General features: G+C 35.0%; 1 pseudogene; it reads left to right on the top strand.

The window, feature by feature from the left end:
- The first annotated feature begins 4435 nt into the window (after positions 1 to 4435).
- LOC101432531 (nucleophosmin pseudogene) lies at positions 4436 to 5729 on the top strand (annotated as a pseudogene).
- Positions 5730 to 7656: the final 1927 nt, after the last annotated feature.

Below are 7656 nucleotides of genomic sequence, written 5' to 3'. Positions count from 1 at the left end.
CATACCAACTTAGGGAAAGGTGTTATGTGTATCTGTGCATCACCTTTAGAATCACATAAAATAGATTTGACTTTGCGTTCTGTCTCTTACAAGTTTTGTGATCTTGAACAAGCTAACACCCTTTTGAGTATCATTTTTCTTAACTGCAAAATGGGGATTGTAGTAGTGCATCACATGTTTTTTTTTGTGAAGATGATTGAGACAATGCATATATCACATTTCCCTCAATAAACTAAGTGTTCTATGAATGGTAGTTATTATTATTTTTGTGGTTCTTGTTATTATTACTCAAAACTTTATGCAAGATGTTAAAATAATCATGAAAATGACTAATATTGATTGAATGTCTACTATGAATTGTATGTGGTACAATATATAGATGATTTTATTAATCTTCATAACCTTTTATGATAAGGATATACAAAAATCTCCATTGTATACATAAGAAATCTAATTAATTATAAGACTTGCTCAAAACCCAGAGTGGGTAAGTGGCAGAGGCCTATGCTTTCAGTCACTCTTTTTCACTACATACCTCTCCTGAAAGCCACAAGAGCCCACTTCTTTGAATGACCTGGACTGACCTGAAAACTAGATGGATGCCTGCATCCTGATACTGAGAAAAACTAGAGAACCACTTTGTCCAATGGAACAGGCAGCAGAGAAAATTACTTAAATACTCACACACCCTCGGATACAAGGAAGCCATGCTGGACAAGGACAGTGCAAACCTGAGAGCGACAAAGATGATACAGACCACGCTACAATTTTGGTGAAAGTAAACCAGGATGGGTTTTCATTAGCATTCTGTCTCAGTTAACCAGGAAGCTAGGAATTATATAAATATATCTAAATATATTAAAATTTAATGTATGGTTTCTTATAATGTCAGAGAACATACTAAAAACTGAGCCAATTAATTTCACCATTTATACAAAAGGCCTATTACAGTCACTGGTGATTTCAATCCCTGTAACAAATACTGTGTAAGTCCTCTTGGTGACACAAGCAATTGTGTTCAAATTTCTGATAAAGTTAATAATTTATTTTACTGTGGCTATCTTAAACCAGAAGTTTAAGTGTAAGACATGGATTTTTCCAAACAGCATATGTTCGTAGGCCAGTGATGTGAAGCCATACCCTGACCAATGACATTCAGGTCATGAGTAAACATATGGTCTGCCACAGTGACTCAATTAACCATCCATCAATGTAATTGCATAATACATCAGAAGAGGTAGTCTCCCACCATTGGAGGGTCAGCATCCCATGCTAATTTTAACAGGAAAAAGGATCACTTTGCTATTATATATGTGGCTATATCTTTTTAGAATTTTTAAAAACAATACATTTTATATTGCATTTATACTTTTGTTTTGACAAAATGACTTCTGCTGGTTAAGAAATTATTCTTCTTTAATAGCTGGTGTATGTGAATAGCACAATGTACAAGTATAGCTCTTAAATCAGTTCTAATCATGTTAATACTGAGATAAGAAAGAAGGTATATATTTAAATATTATGTAAATGATATATACTGTTAATCTGTTACAAATTTCTAAGAAAGGACATAGCTGAACTGATTTATGCAAGCATTCCAAATACTGAATCTTTCTAGAATACTACACATGAGAAAATAATGATAGCACCCACTTATAGCCAGTACAATGTATGTTCTGGAATCAACCTAGATGGTTAAGTAAGATATTGAAAAAGATTTATATCTTGAGCAAATAAACATAGTACTAGATTTATACTTTATTATCAAGATGTAGTTGTTGAATCTGGAAATGTCAGGCTTCTATCTGACATACTTTCTTTCCATTTAAGGTTCACATCCTGAAGGAATTGTTCCATGTTATTACCGTTATAGGCATTCAACCCCACACCATAGTGTAGAGAACATTTTGACGTGGACTAAATGGGGATATTTTAGTTGATAGATACAGAGCTTCCTCTCGCATTTTTATGTAGCCTACATTACCTTCTGAAAGAAGAAGTAACCATTGGCCAGAGCCCTAATATTACATGATTTTTGATGTTGAAAACAACTATGCCATGAGATTTATTTTTCTACTTTATTGGGATTCAAGCTTTTCCTCTATGAACTGATTTTTCTGTAGTCATTGATATAAAATCTCACTGGATTTATGATCATTTTAGAATAAAGTATTATATTTAACACCAAATAATTAACCAAAAGAATGAAATGTTAGCAGCAATATTTAGCTTCTAAGAAAACAAAAGCTATATATGGTTAACTCGTTGACTACTAGTTGTGTTAGGTAATAGTGAAACAAAAACAAGGCAAGAATAAGGAACAAGCACAGCTTCAAAAAAATTGTTTTTCTTGCAGAAACTAAACCACTGTGGCCTTCAGCTCTGATGGGGATGGTGAAATTGTTTGAAAAAGAGATGAGGCACTGCATTAAAAAGAACTTTCCAGTACTAAAATTAACTTGGAAAGCCAACATCCACACAGACACTATTTACCCAATTGGGCCCAAATAGGAATTATTCCCTGTTTGGAAATTGTCAGATTTCCCATTAAGGGAGATAAATTTGCACTATCAACAGACCTGTATAAACCACTAAATAATTCTTTAACGCTAAGTATACTCTCTTTACTATTTTTTCCAGATGTAGAGATTTAATCAAAGAGTAAAGTCATTCCGGACTTTGACACTCGTAAGAAAACACCTGCCACCACTTCACAGCTTTAATAGAAAGTCCTGAGAGCTGCTGAGGCTTTCCTTGCCTAACAAAATCTCTGCCTTGTTAAGTAGATCATGCTAATCAGGACCTGTATGTATGACGTTCTCCTTACACAAAAGAAAGGCAGCGGTTTCAATGTTACCAATGGTACCAATGCCAAAGCGATTCAAAGAGGTTAAGCTGGCAAATGCCAGCTTGGCATCTGGCTTGCTTTTATTATTATGGATGAATGTGCAGGCAATCCTGGTCCACCTACTATGCATAGCACTGAAGAAACAAAATTTTTGTAGCATGATTCTGATGGTATTTCATGCTCTCCTCTGTTAAAAAAAAAAGTGGCAAAGAATTGACAATGGTTTTCATAATAAAATAAAACTACTGTTGCAATAAAATTCCTTTGCACTTCACTTTGAACAGATGATCCACCTTTTCTTGTGAATACATAAAGGCTATATTTGCTTCTGCAAACCCTTTATTCCACATCCAAGTTTATTGATATTTTCACTTAATTTTTACTCTTTTCTTCCTTACATTAGGTGTTGATTTTTACAATAAAGGTTGGGAGGGCGCTTTTCTTGGTGTTTGGAGGTAGGTGGGTTCAGAATCACTAGGAATCGACTGTAGAATTCCACATAATCTCTGTGGAGATACTGATATAGTCACCTTCCAGTCAAGTTCCCAGGTGAGAATAATTACCATTGAGAGTTTCTGACCCACATGCATTGATGTCACTTTAAGTTCAACATCATGCGTCATGAGAGAAATGCAGAGTCAACAATGAGTTACCCTTAGAATGTGTTTTTTTTTTAATGTATAATTACAGGTGCTGACAAGGATATAGAGCAAATTGAACTATCAGACATTGCTGGTCAATGTGTAAAATGATACAATCACTACGAAAAATGGTTTGGTAGTTTCTTATAAATTTACCAGCTATCCTACTTCTAGGTATTTGCCCAAAGGAAATAAAATGAATGTTAATACAAAAGCCTGTATGTGAATATTATAGCAGCTTTATTCATAACAGTCAACACCTGGAAACAAACTAAATGCCTCTTAAGAGAGAATTGGAAGAAACAGAAGTTGTATAATCATTCCAAGAATACTACTTAGCATTGAAAAGGAATAAACTATTAAGAAGGACAACATGAGAGAATTTCAAATGCATTAGGCTAATTAAAAGAATCCAGACTCAGAATGTGACATATTCTATGATTCCATTTATATATCATTTTAGAATAGCAAAATTATAAGGATGGAGGACAGATAAGTCATTGCCAAGAGTTAAGAACAAAGGGATGGCTTGGCATTTCAAGGGGGTAATGGAAATATACTGTAGCTTCACTGTGGTAATGGGTATATACCTTTATCAAAGTTCATGGAATTGTTTATTCCAAAGCAAGAATTTTAATATATGTAAATTCTTTAAAACTTAAAAAATATACTTACAAATTTTGATGTTGAACAACTAGGTGAGCTCTGGAGTGCAAACAATAATGACTTTATTTTCTGGAGCAGCAAGAATACTAGGGCATAGATTCTAGAAATGAAGCCTGCTGGAAATTCTTCGTAGTGGTAGGGAGAAGAGAGGCAACATGATGAGATGAATAGATGTATGCTGATGTGATTGCAATAGGAGAAAGCAAAACACCAAGTAGCTTGTCCCAGAGTTTGGAGGAGGCAGTACCCTGGGAAGTGTATATCAAGAACAGGGTCCTTCGTGCGATTCCGTCCTGCGCGGCTGTTCTTTAGGACAGTGGTTACCTATCTCCGTCCGCCTTTTCTCCCACCTAAGTGCGTGCCACCACTCCATGGAAGATTCGATGGACATGGACATGAGCCCCCTGAGGCCCCAGAACTATCTTTTCGGTTGTGAACTAAAGGCTGACAAAGATTATCACTTTAAGGTGGATAATGATGAAAATGAACACCAGTTATCTTTAAGAACGGTCAGTTTAGGAGCTGGTGCAAAGGATGAATTGCACATTGTTGAAGCAGAGGCAATGAATTATGAAGGCAGTCCAATTAAAGTAACACTGGCAACTTTGAAAATGTCTGTACAGCCAGCGGTCTCCCTTGGAGGCTTTGAAATAACGCCACCTGTTGTCTTACGGTTGAAGTGCGGTTCTGGGCCTGTGCATATTAGTGGACAGCACTTAGTAGCTGTAGAGGAAGATGCAGAGTCAGAAGATGAAGAGGAGGATGATGTGAAACTTTTAAACATATTTGGAAAGCGATCTGCCCCTGGAAGTGGTAGCAAGTTTCCACAGAAAAAGGTAAAACTTGCTGATGAAGATGATGACGACGATGATGAAGATGATGATGAAGATGATGATGATGATGATTTTGATGATGAGGAAACGGAAGAAAAAGCTCCAGTGAAGAAATCTGTCAGAGAAACTCCAGCCAAAAATGCACAAAAATCAAACCAGAATGGAAAAGACTCAAAACCATCAACACCAAAATCAAAAGGTCAAGAATCCTTCAAAAAACAGGAAAAAACTCCTAAAACACCGAAAGGACCTAGTTCTGTAGAAGACATTAAAGCAAAAATGCAAGCAAGTATAGAAAAAGATGGTTCTCTTCCCAAAGTGGAAGCCAAATTCATCAATTATGTGAAGAACTGCTTCCAGATGACTGACCAGGAGGCTATTCAAGATCTCTGGCAGTGGAGGAAGTCTCTTTAAGAAAATAGTTTCAACAGTTTGTTAAAATTTTCTGTCTTATTTCATTTCTGTAACAGTTGATATCTGGCTGTCCTTTTTATAATGCAGAGTGAGAACTTTCCCTACCGTGTCTGATAAATGTTGTCCAGGTTCCTTTGCCAAGAATGTGTTGTCCAAAATGCCTGTTTAGTTTTTAAAGATGGAACTCCACCCTTTGCTTGGTTTTAAGTATGTATGGAATGTTATGATAGGACATAGTAGTAGCAGTGGTCAGACAAATGGAAATGGTGGGGAGACAAAATATACATGTGAAATAAACTCAGTATTTTAATAAAAAAAAAAAAAGAACAGGAACACATATTAAAACAGGGCTAATTTCCTATAATTAGGACAGAGGGAACTGCTGCCATAATAATTTACATATATGAAAAAGTGAGAGCCTGTAATGCTAAGTGAATAAAGCTCTTCCATACAAATAATACAACTATGACATATCCACCAATGATATGGACAGCGTTTTAATTGTATATTTCCATACTCAAGCTCTCATAGTCTAAGGAATATTTCTAAATAAATAATAGATTCTTCCTATTTTTTTCTTCTTGAAGCTTTTTCTGTAATTTCTTTCTACAGTAGGAAGTAGGACAAGAGGTACTGAAGATTGAGGATCATTTGAATGAGGCGGTGTTTTACTAGAATTCTTATGGCTTGCCAAAATTTGAGGAGACCAGGACGCTTGTCCACCTTGGTGTGGAAGGCAACATATTACAGCAGAGAGCAAACAGAGCTATGAAAGATTTGACAGTGCAGTATTCGTCTAATAAATAAATTTATTGAGAATAATGGGAGCCAGATTTGTCACTATTGTAGAAGAAATTTCTATATATGGAAAAAGAGAAAGTTAGAATAAAAACTGTGGTGTTGAGATGGAAGTGGAGATATCAGTGTAAACTCATGGTTTTCAAAATATAACATTAGAGATGTAATTACACAGATAGATGAAAACGTAGATGATAAATGGACGATAGTGAAATAGATATGTGTGTGTAAACTCGTGTGGGTGTGGTATGATATCTATCCACTGACAGGATATGGGAGCAAGAAGAGCCTAATAGCAATGAGCTCACCTAGGATCTAGATCACGGTTCCTAAATACTATGCTTTAACAAAAGGAACCAGTGCTCACTGGGAAAATGAGAAAAAATAATGCTTAGTCTGGGAAAGTACTTGTTGAGCCTGGAATAATTTATTACAGCAAAAAGTAAAAAAAAAACACTAAAATAATTATAATATCTAAAAAAGATAAAGAAACCAGCTTGAAGAGGTTCCCACTTACAAAATCTGACATAATTTGAACATAATGATTCCTTTAAAAGATCAAATAATATTTCTGTATATGAATATGCCACATTTGGTTTATCCCTTCATCTGATGATAGACACTTGGGTTGCTTCCACCTTTTGGCAATAGTGAATAATGCCACTATGAATAACAGTGTGGAAATATCTATTTGAATACCTGCTTTCAATTATTTTGAGTATAAACCCAGAAAAGAGATTACTGGATCATATGGCAATTCTATACTTAACTTTTTGAAGAACTGCCAATCTGTTTTTCACAGTGGCATTTTACATTCCAACGTACAATGTACGAGAGTTCCTATTTCTCCACATCTTTTCCAGCCCTTGTTATTTTTCATTTTGTTTAATAGTAACTATTCTAATGGGTAAGAAATGGTGTCTCATTGTGGTTTTGATCTGCATTTCCAAACTGGCTAATGAAGTTGAGCATCTTTCCATGTTCTTATTGGTCACTTGTATATCTTCTCTGGAAAAATAGTCTTTTGCCCATTTCTTACTTAGGCTGCTTATCTTTTGTTTTGAGTTGTGGAAATTCTTTACATATTCTGGGTATTAACTCATCAGATATATGGTTTCCAAATATTTTCTCCTATTCTGTAGACTTTCTTTTCAAATTTCTAAATAAAGTCCTTAATACACAAAAATTTTTGATTTTAATGTAGTTCCACTTATCTACTTTTTTTTCTTTTGTCAATCATGATTTTGGTGTAAAGTCTAGGAAATCAATGCCTAACACAAGGTCTTGAATATGTTTCCCAATGTTTTCTCCTAGGAGTTTTATAATTTTACATCTTAAATTTAGGTTTTTGATCCATTTTGAATTAATTTTTGTATATATTGTGAGGTAGGGCTGTGCCTTCCCTTTTTTGCATATTGATACCCAGTTTACCCAACAACTTTGTTGAGCAGACTGT

This window comes from Dasypus novemcinctus, chromosome 14, assembly GCF_030445035.2.
Source record: "Dasypus novemcinctus isolate mDasNov1 chromosome 14, mDasNov1.1.hap2, whole genome shotgun sequence".
In the NCBI taxonomy this organism is placed as follows: domain Eukaryota; kingdom Metazoa; phylum Chordata; class Mammalia; order Cingulata; family Dasypodidae; genus Dasypus; species Dasypus novemcinctus.
The sequence above is the reverse complement of the archived record's forward strand: the minus strand, read 5'-3'. Positions and strand labels throughout refer to the sequence as shown.